Consider the following 16161-nt stretch of genomic DNA (forward strand, 5'->3'; position numbering starts at 1 on the left):
TATATTATAAGATAATATATAGATAACGTAGAGTATTTATATTTCTCTCTTTCTACTAAGTATATAGCTTATTAAGTAGAGGCTTATAAGCTTATTAAGTAAAGACTTAAGATTAGCTCTAAGAAAGCTTAAGATTAAGTAAAGTATAATAGAAAGTAGCCTATTTAAGACGTATAAGGTAAAGATACTTAAACACTAATAAGATTATAGTAGATAGCTAGTCTTTTATAACTTTATAAGCGCCTAAGAGTTTAGCTTATAAGACTCTACTACTAGTAGTATAAAAGCTAGTACTTTCTATAGACCTAATAGTTAAGGTAGACTATACTTACTAAAGTAGATACTAATAGATAGAGCTCTAAAGAAAAGTAGTAAAAAGTAAGTTTACTTTATATTAGATTAGAAACTTTATAAGAAATAGTAGTAGTTACTATTACTATTACTAGTATAAAAGTATAAAGGTAAAAGAAAGAAAGTAGTAGAGAGATAGAGTAGAGAAAAGAAAAGCTTTACTTATATATTACTACTATAGCTAGCGTTAATAGTAGCCTTAGTAGTAAGTAGTAAAAATAAAAGTAGTAAAGATAAGAAATATATAATAAATATAGTAGAGGTGTTACTATATTAGAAGGTATACTATATAATAAGATAGTAGTAAAATATAAGAAGATAGTAGAAAGTAAAGATAGTAGAATATAGAAAGTAACTATAAGACGCTAGTAGTAGAATATAAAAAGAAAGTAAATACTTTAAGTATAATATATATAAACTCTAGTACTATAGTTTAGTTAGATATAGAAAACTATTATTACTATACTTTATAAATACACCTATATAGAAGTTACTACTACTAGATACTACTATAAGTAAGAAAAAAAAGTATTAATATATATTAATTAATATAGACGCTTATAAATAAAACTATAATATCTATCTTAGTATTATTTAGAGGTAAAAGTAGTATTTATAAGAAACTATACGTAAGTCTTAGCACTATTATTATTATACTTATTATTACTATTTTAGCTTTTTACTTTTTAAGAACTCTATACTACTATAAACTTACTATATATTATATACTTTTAAATACTTATAACGCTTATAAGATATACTTTATACTTCTATACTTACGTAATTTGTTTTTTAGTGTACCTAAGACTAGGCTTAGATTTTTTTTTACTCTAGTAGAATAAGCTAGTAATAACGTAGTCTAGGTATAGAACTTAAGAAATAGGTTATTTCTATATAAGAAGTACTAGAGACTTCTACTAGCGTATATTATAAGATAGTATATATTAATATTATACTTATCTAAAAATAGTTATACTAATACCTTATAAAGTTCTACTAGTGTTAGTCTACTTAGCTAGATTTTTTATAATAACTAGTTTAGAGATAATAACTTACGTAGTACTAGCACTATCTATAGTACTTATCTTAGGCGTAGTATATCTACTAGTATAGTTAGAATATAATAATAATAATAAAGAGAGAAAGAAACCTATTTAGTTTAAGAACTTAGATAGAGACTTTAAAATAAAAAAGATAATAAGTATCTTTAATAATAATAATAATAATAGATCTATACCTACTTTAATAATAATAATACTAGTTAGAGATAATTTCTAAGTACTAGTAGGCAAGAATAATTTCTTAGTAGGTAATTCTATAGTATTACTTAAAGTCTAAAGTCTACTACTTCTAGAAGACTTTAAGTCTTATTCTAGTAGCTAGTAAGTAAGTTTAATCTATATTATAGTAACTACTAATATATTTAGTATAGTCTTTAACTTTACTACTATTATTACTAGTAGTCTTATAAGCTACTAATACTTACTTATCTAAAACTTTATAAAGTTTAAGAAGTAGTTAGTAGTATCTATTTCTAACGTATTACACTTTATCTAGAATACTTTTATAACTTTAGCGCAGAAGTCTACTAGTATCTATATTCTATATTAGTAGATTAGAAAGTAGTAGTATAAAGATAGCTAAGCCTTTACTAACTATAATAGAAAGTAAAACTAGGCTTAGTTTAACTATATTATAAGAATTATAGAAACTAGTCTTAGTAAGATCTTAATAGGTAAGATAGCGTATTTCTACTACCTAGGTAAAGACGTTAACTACTATTACTATAAGCTAGATATTAGAGGTATTACTATTAGTAACTTTATTATAATCTTTAGTAGTATATACACGCGCTATTAGTATTATAGAAAAGCTTACATTTATATAGCTTCTTTTATAAAGAATTAAGTAAAGAGAAAAATAACTACTTTTATATTATAAAAGCTATAAATAGTATATAAAACTAAGCTCTTTTATTAACTAGTATATTAAAAAGCCTATCTTACTAATCTATCTATTAGTATCTAGTACACGCTACACTTTTTATTATTATACTATTAACTCTTTATAGATACTATATCTCTAATACTATTATAGAAGCTTAGAGAGATAACTATCTTTTAAGTTAGTATTTTATTTAATATAAAGTAGATTCTACACTTTTCTTAAAGCTTTTTAGTTATTTATTCTACTACTATAATTTTCTAGGCCTAGTGCCTTATTAGTTACGTAGACGTAGAATATTCTAGCTAGAGGTATCTAAGAAGTGCTAATAAAAGCTCTATTACTAGTTACTACGCTTACTAGTCTAGAGAAAAGGTATAAAGTACGTAGAGTAATAGATAAAATAATAATAATAATAACTTCTAGTAGCTTTGCTAGCTTAATATAAGAGAAATATAAACTACTATAAGTACTAAGACTTTAGTATATATTAACTAGATAGTATTAGACTAAGTATAATAAGCTAGATAAACTTAATATATATATACTACTTTATATAGAGTTCTATCTACGCGTAATTATATAGAGTTATACTAAAAGAAAAGGTACTTATCTTAGTAATAATATACTAATTATCTAGCTATATCTCTATAACTATATAGGTATAGTACTTTAACTTATTATACTTATTTTTCTATATTTACTTAGATATATACTTATAAGCTATAGCGTCTTTAGACTATAATATACTATCTCTAGCCTCTACTTATACGCCTTTACGCTAGTATATAGATATACCTAAGTAGTATATAAATAAAATTATTAACTTTAGCTTTTCTATCTTATAAGAAATAAAAAGGTAACTTACTAGGTTTCTCTCTAATAAGAAGATTAATACTAAAGATAAGAGAAAGAATAAGTAATTTAGTAAAACTAATAGTTAGAGTAAGAGTAAAGCTAGAGATAATAATACTACGCTATCTTAAGTACTAAGAGAGAAGCCTTTATTAATAGAAAAGCTTAAAGTAAGTATAGTAATTAGTATAAACTTATAACTACTAACTATAATACTACTAATAAGTATATAGCTATAAATAATAATATATTAAATAATAGGCTTTTACCTAAGCTATCTAATAAAGAGAACGTACTAGATAACTATATTAATAACTCTAATATAACTAAGAATAAGCTATTAGTTAAGCTAGAGAATAAGTAGAAAGATAAGCTAGATATTAAGCTAAAGAATAAGTAGAAAGATAAGCTAGATATTAAGCTAAAGAATAAGCTACCTAAATACCTCTATTATAGTAACTTTCTTATACTAATCTATTTTAGAATACGCTCTATATAGATCTCTATATTTATAGTATCTACCTCTACTACTATAACTTAAGGTAACTTATTAATACTATATAGTTACTTATTATTTATAGCTTCTACGTCTACTACGTTTATATATAGTTTCTAGTTTACACCTATATATAAAAATATAGCGCTTATAATCTTCTACTAGCTATAGTATATATCTATATTAATCTAATCTACTATTTTTTTTTAGCGTAATAAGCTATTACTTTATAGAACTACTACGCTATTATATAACTTTAGTAGTAGTAGATAATTATAGATAATATAGAATATATAAGATACTATAATATAGATAATATAAGTAATATAAGCCTTTAAGAGTTAAGCTTTAGTAAAATAAATATAAATAGAAAATATAATTAATATTATAATTAAGATATACTATAACACTAGACTTAATAATAATAATACTAAGATTACTATGTAGGTAGTAAAGAGGTTAGCCTTTATATATATATTTAAGCTAACTTAGATTTACGTAAAGATATAAAAGATTAAGTAATATATATATATATAAGTAGAGCTCTTAAATAGTAATAGTAGTATTTTCTTAGTACTAGATAGTATACGCCTTAACTTTATAGAAGAATAGTAAGACTAGGTACTTTCTTATTATAGAACTATTAGTACTTAGTAAAAGAGAAACTTTTACTCTTAAGAGTAGATTAACCTAATTAAAGATATTTATAACTATATTACTACTATAGAAGACTACGTTAAGGCCTACTATAGTAAAGGCTAGAAAAAAAGAGTAGATTCTTTAGCTACTTAAGAAGTAGATAATATAAATAATAATAATATAGGTACTAATAAGTAAGTAAAGAATAACACTAGTAATAATAGTAATAAGGTATTCTAAGACTAAAACTTCTAGTTATATCTAATCTATATAGATATAAGTTCTTCTAAGAAGACTATAAGCTACTAGAATAAGATATAATTAGTAGCGCTAGGCTTAGAATATATACTAGAGTTACTTAGAGTTATTAGTAACGCTATTTATATCTATAATTCTACGTAGTACTATTAGTAGGTAACTAAGCGCCTAGTAGTGTACTATAATAATAAGAGTTTATAGAAACTATATAAACTAGAGTAATTCTTCTTCTACTATAAGAGAGCCTTTAAATATACTACCTATAATAAAGCTAACGCTTTAGTTATTATAGTAATCTCTATACTAAAGCTTACTAGGTAGATTAATTATATAGATAACGTTAAATAATATATACTAGTATAATATCTTATTTATATACTATATTATTGCGCTAATAGTAGTGTAAAAGTCTAGATAGAAGCTATACTCTAAAGCGTTAAGTGTCTACTAGACTACCTATAAATAGTTAATTAGAAGATTACTTTTATTTAGAAGCTAGTTTTTACTCTATAGGCACTTTAGATAAGTAACTTTCTTCTATACTTATAGAAAGAGCTAGATAATAAAGCTAAAGCTACTATTATAAATAATATAGTAACGTCTCTCTACGTACTTACTTATAATCTAAAGTATACTATCTACTTTTATAAAGTTAAGCTCCTCTAAAAAGATAAAATACTTTAATCTTACTACTTTAAAGAATAATAAGCGCAAATAGATAAGAGAGAAAATATTAATATTCTCTCTTATATATAGAGATAATAAGAACTTCTATATACTAAGTAATACGTCTTTTACTCTAGCTATAATAATAACTAGATTAAATTTAACTTAGATAATAACTAAATTCTATACTAGATTTCTCTTTTAACTTTAGATAAAGAAAGAACTTTTACTAAAAAGAGAAAGTTAACTAAAAGAATATAAAATTTCTATAACACTCTAACGTTAATTTAGTTTATAGAGAATTACTTTTTATTATACTTTAATAAAGAAAAAACCTTAAATAAAAAGAATAAGTTAGCTTTAAGAAAAGATTAAATCTATAAAACTAAGGCGTTAGAGTAGCTTATAGAGAATTAGTAGTATACTTATTTTTATAGTAGTATTATATTAATTTTCTATATTTTCTCTCTCTCTCTTTATTCTCTATTTATACTTACTTTACTATATCTTTTCTATTTATAAATTTAAAAATAACTCTATATACTTACCTATATTATATACCTTTACTAGACGTAGAGTAGAAATAAATAAGCTTACTATAACCTTGTTACTACTACTATCTCTATTTATAATAATATAATATATATATTTATAGTAGTATCTACTATATATAAAGCTACTTACGTTCTACTCTTAAGCGTATATAAAGCTACTTACGTTCTACTCTTAAGTATTAGATAGCTAACTTATACTTCTATATCTAATAAGTAATTATATTCTACTACTAAGATATCTCTCTACTATTCTTAGTAAAACTAGTTATTACAGCCTTCTTTACTAGTTATACTACTTACTTAGCTTTAACTAGTTTAGAATTATTAGAAAGCTTATTATTAGAGTTCTTTTCTATTTTTTACTTAATCTCTTACTCTAGTATATTATATAGCTACTATCTATTAATAAAGTTATTAATACTTATTAATACTTCTATAAAGAGAATCTACTTCTTAATATAATACTCTAGTCTAAAAAGGCTTTGCTAAATACTCTAATACTATTTAAATACGCTCTAGACTTATTTAATAGTTATATAAAGAAAGAAGTATTAGTAGTTAAATAATTCTTCTTTATTTTAAGCTTCTTTTCTAGTAACTCTACTATTAAACTCTTTTAAGTAATATTAAGTATAAGAATATAGTATTATTATAATAGAGATAAAAGAGTACCTAGAGTTTATAAGTAGATATTTACTATAAAGTAGCGTAAGACTATATAAATATACTATATAGTTAAAGATCTTTATATTATATACTTAGCTCTTCTACTTAGTAAGATAGTACGTAAATATAGAGTTAAAGTTATATACACTAAGAATATTTTATATATAGTAGTTCTTTTAATACTACTAGGCCTTTTTATTACTAAGACTTTACTATATAAAAGTATATATAAAGATACTATTTATAGCACTAATATAGTTTAAGAACTATAGATAGTAGCGTATACTAGGTCTAACCTTATTTAGAAGTGTATAGTTATTACTAGATAGTTATATAGTCTTTTTAAATAGATAATAAAGCTTTACTAAATACTTATTAATTACGTAGTAGATAGTACTCTTAGAGTAACTTTAGAACTAAGAGCTTAACGCTATAGTTTTCTTATACTTATAATACTTAAGAAATATTATTAACTACTTATTTAAGCGTACTATAGTATTATACTTTTACTTTAGCTAGTCTATAGTTATTTTATTTATATACTACGCGTAGAGTCTCTAGAATACTACTTTATCTATCTATATAGCTACGTAAAACTCTTTATTACTTCTATATATAAGATATATAATACGTATTTAATAAAATATTAGAAAGAGCTAAAAACTCTAAGTATTATAATTTAGAAAAAGTATTACTTATTTTATAATATCTATAATAGCTATAGCTATTACTTAAAAGGCCTTAACTAATAAGCTATAGACTTTAGTATTACGTAGCTTCTACGCGTTATCTTTATTAATATCTATCTCTTCTAGTTATTCTTTTATATTATTTTACTCTAGTAGACTATTAGAGTTTTATAGAATAGAGTTAGACTTAGAGTTAGTATTAAAGTTTATATTAAAGTTAGAATATAGCTAAGCTATAACGTAAATATAGTAGTAGTATAATATTATTTCTTAGAATCTCTATATATATTATAAGAATATAGATATAAGTAAGTAGTAAGTACTAATAATAATAGCGCTAAGTATATATATTACTACTACACTTCTATTTACGCTCTTACTTTACTTCTTTTCTACTATTAAAGTTAGTAGTAGAATATGTAAAACTAGCTAAATAAATATAAGACTATAGTAGTAGTATAATATATAAAACTAAATAAATATAAATAGATACTACTATATCTAAAGTATATTCTTATTACGTAGACACTATAGAGATGCTTCTACGCCTAGAAAATAGTACTCTTATTTAGTAGACGTAGTTTCTATATATATTAGTAGTAGTAGTAGTATAATATAGAACTATAATAATAAAAGAACTAGGTAGTAATAGTAATATAATATAAGAGCTATATAATAATAAAAGTAGTACTTCTTTACTTATAGTACGCAAACTAGCTATTAAGATTATTACTAATATTCTTCTTTACTTACTTCTACTAAGTTTAGTATAAGAAAGAAAGTTCTAAGTAAGATAGTATATTTAGAAAAAGGTACTAGCTTTTCTTAGCTCTACTACTAGAAGACTCTACTTTTTAGTTTCTTAGATAAAGAGACTAAGTAGTTAGCTATAGCCTTTCTTAGCTTTACTAGTAGTAATAGTATACTACTATTATAATAGTTTAGATTCTTAGAGACTCTAGCCTATATTAGCCTAACACTTCTACTATGTATATTTACCTCTAACAGCTCTTGTTATAAGCTTCTTACTATAATTACTTTATTATTTCTACTAATTATTATCTAATCTCTATAAGACTCTTACACGTAATTATAGTTAATAATAAATCTAATAGTAACCTAACGCAAAGATTAGTTACTCTCTTATCTATTATTATAATATAGTACTACATAATATCTATAAACCTCTAGTTATCTAACACTACTAGTGCGCTTAGTAACAAGCCTACTATATCTAAACTAGTAGTAATCTCTACCTCTAAGAACGCTAGCGCGTCTACGCTCTAGTTCTTCTTTCTAAAACTAACTATAGCGTTAGCTACACGCTCTAACTAGTTCTAGTTATAGTTTTATACTACCTTGTTTTAGTAAGCCTCTAGCTCTACTTTAGGCTTTAGCTCTATCTCTCTATTCTAGTTCTAGCTTCTATACTTCTTAGAACACTCTAACCTCTATAAGAGTAGCTTATCTAGAGCGCTAAGTGCCTAGAAGAATAATTTCTAAGTCTAGAATAACTTCTTGCGTCTTAGTAACTCTAACAAAGAGCCTAACAATAATAATACTAAGACTATTATCTACTACTATTACAATAACTCTACTAGTTCTACTAGGCCTACTAAGAGCAGCGCTCTTAAGAATAAGTTTCTTAACGTTACTAAAACCTATAGTAGTAGCTCTAATAATAAGCTTTATTATAGCTTACTTAGTTACCTACTTAAGTATATCTATAGTAGTAGCTTATACATACTCTTCTTTACTACTTCTATCTTTATTTCTACTATTACCTCTACTCTAAGTAGATCTACTACTAATAGCTAATAGCGTGTATAGAAACGCTCTTAGATACCTAATATTATTAAGAACCTATACTAAACCTATTTCTCTATAGCTAGTGTTATCTTTAAAAACCTAAAGTAGATAACTTATAGTAGTAACACTAACGCTAGTAATAAGTATACTACTCTAAACTATCTCTACGCAAATAAGTAAATCTATAAGGTTACTAGCTTTATTATTTCTAAGCTAGACTATTCTAATAGTAAGTAACCTATTCTAGCTATCTATAAGTATAATAGTAATAGTAAAGCTATTTATATTAGCAACCTTAATTAGATAATAACTAAAAACCTTACTAACTCTAATACTATATCTAAGCTTTATAACTACGCCTTTAACACTATCTATATACTAAATAAGAATAATAGTAACCTCTAGGCTAAACTAGACGCTATCTTAGAGAACTTAGTTAACAAACGTAACGCTGTCTAGTCTCTCTACTAGTAGGCTAAAGAAGCTAGTTAAGTAGCTAACACTCTATAAGTTTAAGTTACTTAGTCTAATAAATAGTGCACTAACCTTATAGAATAGCTCTACACTACCTATAGTAACGCCTACGCTAGTATCTAGAACCTAGAGTAGCGCGTTATTAACGCTAAGCGTTACGCTAACTAATTTAAAAAGTATAAGAATATTTATAAAGTCTTTTATAATTAAGAGTTTACTAGCTACGCTAAAGCTTAGAAGAAGAACGCGCGTTTTAATACTCTTTTTATAGCTTAGGCTATATAAGCTTCTAATAAGCCTAATAACTTAGACTTAGGTTCTAATAATAACTTAGACACTTCTCTTAATATATCTTAACTAGGTAGTAACTCTATTAGCTGTAGCTACTGCAATGCCCTCTTACGCAGCTCTACTACTATTCTAGTTATATATTACTTTAAATATTCTAAGCCTACTATCTTTAAAGGTACTAGTAATATAAAGATAGATAATTACTATAAGTAGAAGCTTAATATACTAAGCTAGTTCTAAGAGTACTTTACTACGTTTAAAGGCAAGAACGCTTAATAGCTTAACTATATCTATATATAAGTTAGTAGATCTACCTAGTAGAGTATCTAAGATAGCTAGTATATTAAGAGTAATAAGTTTACTAATATCTAATAAGTCTAGAACGTTCTAGACTTAGTCTACAGAGTTCTTAACTTCTACTTAACTACTTATACTTTCTATAAATAAAAAGGCTATATAAAGCCTAGTAAGAATATTAGTGTCTACTTAGCCTAGTTCTATATAAACGTTACGCTACTTAAATAGAATAATAAGAAAAAAATTCTAGAGCTCTATAAGAAGCTTCTCTAGAACTAGCGCGCTTATATTAACTATATTATAAATAATAATAAGTTTTCTAAAGACTTTAAAAAGTTTAGTAAGAAGCTATATTACCTTAAGTAGATAAATGTAGCGCTACACTCTTTACTAGCTTCTAACTACACTACTAGTAGTAGAGATAGTAGTAGAGGTAGTAATAGAGAAAACTATAACTATAGTAATAATAGCACTATTACTATAGTCTCTACTACTAATACTAGTAAGCTATAACTAGTTATTACTAAGGTATACTCTAGCTATAAGCTTATTAAGACTTAGGTTTTACGCAATATAAACTACTACTATAAGTGTACCTACTATAGCTATAAGTCTAACTTACTAAACGCGCTCTATAAGAACCTTAATAAGCCTACTTCTATAGATAGATATAGAGAAGTTCTAGCTACTTTTAATAAAGCTTACTATATTATAGATATTTCTATTCTCTAGGCGTTAGCTTAGGTTAACGCTACCTAGAGCCTAACTTCTTCTTACTCTACTATAGATAGAAATAACTTAGAAAATAAGTAGTCTCTAGCGTTAGTTACCTCTAAGAACTTTATAAGTATAAGCCTATTAATAAAGATACTCTAATATTTTATATTTCTTTTACTATATCTACTATACCTTTATCTTCTTCTGTTTAAGACTATAAAGATAAGAACCTAGACTCTATACTATAAGCTATTATTAACTATATTAAAGTCTTAGAGAAATAGCTAGTACCTAGAATCTATATCTCTACTATTATAGCTACTACTATACGTAGTAATATATACTATCTATTAGTAGAATAGTAGTTAGTCTTTAAAGAAATTATATCTCTTTTTCTATAACTCTTATTCTATATTAAACTTATAGGTAATTTAGGTTATACCTCTATCTTTATTAATAACGCTTATACTTACGTATATAAATATAATCTTATATCTCTCTAGAATTCTACTACTCTTAAGTTAGTAGATAGCTTAAAAGTTATAGGCGTTACTTATATAGCTAGAGTAAACGTATTCTTTAATAGCTATAATAAGTAAGTTCTAGCCTATATTACTAAACTTAGTAGCGTATAAATAATACTTAGTATACTATAGTTCTAGCTCTATAATTTCTAGGTTAACTAAACTACTATATCTCTTACGTTTAACTTAGATTATTATCTTTAATATTATATCTATAATTATAAGCCTTACTAAGCTATAAGTAGTTACTATTATAAGTATTCTACTCTGCTAGCCTATAAGCTAAAGAGAGCCTAGTACTCTAAAGCTTCTCTACTAGTAGACGTCTCTATTATCTCTAGTTAAGTAGCTACTATCTCTATTATATAAAAAGAAGACGTCTATCTTACTAGTATAGAAGAGATTAAACGCCTATATAATATAAGTAACTAAGAATAGTCTAATATTTAAGCTCTATATATAGTAGAAGTAAAGGTATTACTAGAAGACTATAAAAAGTTTAAGAACTATATAGAGTAGCTACCTCTTACTAAGAAGAAAATTCTTATTAAGCTTCTATAAGTATTATATTCTTATTATCTTAGGTTTAATCTCTATAAAGCTAATAAGTTACTACTATAATAAGATAAGCTTAATTATAAGATTAATATTTAATTAGACTCTAATACTAGATAACTACCTAAACTCTTCTTATAGTAACTTTAACTACTATTATAGAATAAAGCTTAAGCTATTAAGCTTTATATTAATAATATACTCTACAAGAAATATATTAAGCGTAGTACTTTAGATTAGGTAGCCTCTCTTCTAGTTATTAAGAAACCTAGAGATAGTATTTAAATCTACGTTAATTACTAAGAACTAAACGCTTACACTATTAAAAACTAGAACATACCTCTCTTAATAAAGAATATATTAACTAAACTTTCTAAGGCCTACTACTTCTCTAAGATAGATATTATTGCTACTTTTAATAAGATCTATATTAAGAAAAAGTATAAGCATCTATTAGTATTTATTACTTCTTATAGTCTTTATTAATATACTATTATACTATTTAGAATATATAATAGTTCTAGTACGTTCTAAGTATATATTAATAACGTGCTATATAAATACCTAGATAAGTTCTATATAGCCTATCTAGATAACATTATAATCTTTAGTAAGACTAAGAAAGAGTATAAAGATTATCTTCTACGTATTATTACTTAACTAGCTAGCGCTAGCCTATCTATAGATATTTTTAAGTTAGAGTTTATATAGTAGAAGGTAAAGTTTCTTAGTCTAATTATTACTACTAATAGAGTAAAGATAGATTTTAAGAAAGTATAAGCTATTTAAGAGTAGTAGCTACTCTAAACTCTAAAGAATATATAAGCTTTTCTTAGATTTATAAACTTTTATAGATAATTTATCTATAAGTTCTCTAAGATAGTAAAACCTCTTACCTATCTTACGTAAGAAGAACCTACTACTTTCTAGATAAATAAAGATACATTCTTAGCGTTTAAAGTACTTAAAACTACCTTCTATAGTAATATAGTGCTTACACACTTTAATCTAAACCTTAAGTATATTCTAGAAATAAACGCGTTAGACTATGTATATACTACTATTTTATCTTAGATTTAAAAGAATAATACTATAAGACCTATAGCGTACCTTTCTAAGAAGATAATACCTACTAAGTATAACTATAAGATATATAATAAGAAACTACTTATTATAGTGTAAGTATTTAAGAAATAGTACTCTAAGCTTATAGAAGTGTTAGAAAATATATAGATTCTTACTAACTATTATAGATTAGAGTACTTCTATATAAAGCGCTACCTTAACTATTAATAAGCTAGATAGTCTAAGTTCTTAGAGAAGTTTAACTTTAAGATTACTTACTACTCTAGTAAATAAGGTACTAAGCCTAATAGTCTAACTTAACGCACTAGTAATCTCTCTAATAACATTATAGATAATAGAGTCTAGCACTAATACTAAGTTATCTTAGGTAACTATTAGTAGAATAGAGAAAGTTACGCTATAATTACTCTTGCTAGCCTCTATCTTACTAAGGTAAACTATAACCTACTTTCTATTCTTATAATAATATATAAGATAAGTAAAGGTTTCTAGCTAAGAATTACTATACTTAATATTATCTATCTCTTTCTCTCTAAATAACCTAACCTCTATAATAATATAGAAGAAGCTAACGTAATAATAACGTAAGAAGTTATTAACTTTCTTTACCTATTAGATAAGCGTCTAACTACTATATAGAAGTTCTTAGATTATAGTAATTACTATATTCTATATTATCTTATTATAGAGAGCGTATAACTAGAGCTTAGTAATCTAGAGTCTAGTAAGAAAGGCAAGCTCTTTCTACGTAATAATTAACTTCTTATTCTCTTTAGTAAGAAGCTCTATACGCGCGTTATTAAGAATATTTATAATTCTTTTTTAGGTAGCTACAGAGGCTAGACAACTACCTACTAGTAAGTAAGTTAGTAGTATTACTAGTAGAGTATAACTAATATAATTACCTACTTTATAAATAACTATATAACTTACTAAAAGTTAAAAGTTAGTAGAAGCGCTAAATATAGTCTCTTGTATTCTCTACCTATTCTAGAGAGATATTAGAAGAATATATCTATTAACTTTATTACTCTACTACCTTTATTCTTATAGTATAGTTATATATATAGGTATATTATAGTTATTATAGATAGACTCTCTAAGAAAAAAAAGTTTATTACTATAGAGAATATAGAAGTTCTAATAGTTATTAATAAGTTTCTAGAATATATATAGAGAGAGAAAGGTTACTCTAAGACTCTTGTCTCTAACTATAGTTATTAATTTACTTTACACTTCTAGAAATACTTTTATAACTAAGTAGGTACCTACCTAAAGCTTTTTATATTTTATTATCTAGAAACTAATAAATAAACTAAAAATACTAACGCTAATCTAAAATAGTATCTTTAGTTATACGTAAACTACCTATAAAATAATTAAGCTTACCTTCTACCTCTTATAGAGTTTAAGTCTAACTCTACTACTAGCGCTATAACTAGAGTTTCTCTATTCTAGACTACTAAAGATTACTAGCTCTATTTAGAGCTTAAGCCTTCTTACGCTCTCTCTACTACTATACCTACATAGTAGCGCGTAGCTAATAGTTTTATCTAGCGTATTAATATAATATACTAATACCTCTATAATAAAATTATATAGACGCAGAAAAAAATACATAACTTTATAGATATTTACTATTACTCTATACTCTAATTTACTATTAGTAACTAGGTGCTTCTTAACGCTAAATATATTAAGACTAAAAAGCTAGTAAAGTTACTTAATTATAAGAACATAGAGCTATACTAGATTATCTAAGTAATTAATAATATAGCTTATAAATTAGATTTTCTAGAAGAACTTAAGAGTCTCTTCTCTATATTCTACTCTTAGCTTCTCTAACTATATAAGAATAACGCGCTTTTAAGTTAGCTCTACACTACTAATTACACTCTTTCTAAAGTTTATCTTAATAATAAAAGTGTTACTAAATACACTATTACTTAGATTCTTAATTTATAGATATAGAATAGAATAAATAACCTATATACTAACTATTATAGTTATTTATAATATAAAGTAGAATAGGTTAGTAATAATTAATTAGAGGTATAGTAACTATACTATAACTTAAGAGGTAGTAAGAAGTCTATCTAGAATTATTATAACTATAACTCTAGCTACCTAGAATCTTACGTTACCTTTAATAACTATAATAATAATAGAGAGCTTACTATTACTCTACTCTATCTACTAGACTTTATATACTTAGAAAAAACTAGCTAGTTATTTAAAGACTTGCTTAGCTATATTACTTCTAAAGTCTACTAAGTTAATTATAACGTACGTCTTTACCTAACTTTAACCTCTATAGGTATCTATAGCTTTAAGACTTACTATCTATTACTCTTACTTTATTAGTGTTTCTTTAATAGGTACTCTACTTAGCCTAAGAAGTTATAGTAAGGTTCTCTATAAAGAGAGCCTTAGTTTTCTTTATTTATATTTTATTCTACTAGGCTCTCTTTTAATAGGCCTAGAGTCTACTAGATATTAAATCTATAGCTACTAAAGTAATTAAACGCTTAGTTAGAACTTTAAGTATTTTAGAGAGAGAACGTATAATAGTTTAGATTCTTAGAGACTCTAGCCTATATTAGCCTAATACCTCTACTATATATATTTACCTCTAATAGCTCTTATTACAAGCTTCTTACTATAATTACTTTATTATTTCTACTAATTATTATCTAATCTCTATAAGACTCTTATAACTATACTCTTACTACTATACTCTTACTACTATACTCTTACTATTTTATATATACTAACTAAGATAACTACTATTTATTAAGTAATATAAATAGATAGCTTAGTAGTAGAGTACTATAGATATATATTAGTAGATAGAACTTAACTTAGGTTATTTTACTTCTCTTATATACTTACTATCTAACTATAATACTTATTTATAAAAATTCTAAGTTTAATCTTTAGTCTATTTATTCTTTCTTTTTACTTTTTTTTTCTTACTTTTTTTTACTTATATAGAGTAGTAGAATATCTTAATTCTAGTAGTAGTAAAATATCTATATTTTTAAGTTAGATAAGTAGTAGTAGAATATAATAAGAGCTTAGAAGCTTATTAGATAGTTACTATAGTAGTAGAATACCTATAAATCTAAAATAGATAAAAAGTAGTAAAATATAACGCTTTATTTCTATTTATAGTATTATTATACGCTTAGACTATCTTAATAGAAGGCTTTTTAGAAAAAGTATAGCTTAAGTTCTACTAGAGTAGTAAGCTTAGTAAGTAGAGAGATATAAAAAAGAGCGTATATAAA

The sequence above is a fragment of the Alternaria metachromatica genome (genome assembly GCF_023757995.1).
Source record: "Alternaria metachromatica strain BMP 0045 chromosome Unknown scaffold_8, whole genome shotgun sequence".
Taxonomy (NCBI): Eukaryota; Fungi; Ascomycota; class Dothideomycetes; order Pleosporales; family Pleosporaceae; genus Alternaria; species Alternaria metachromatica.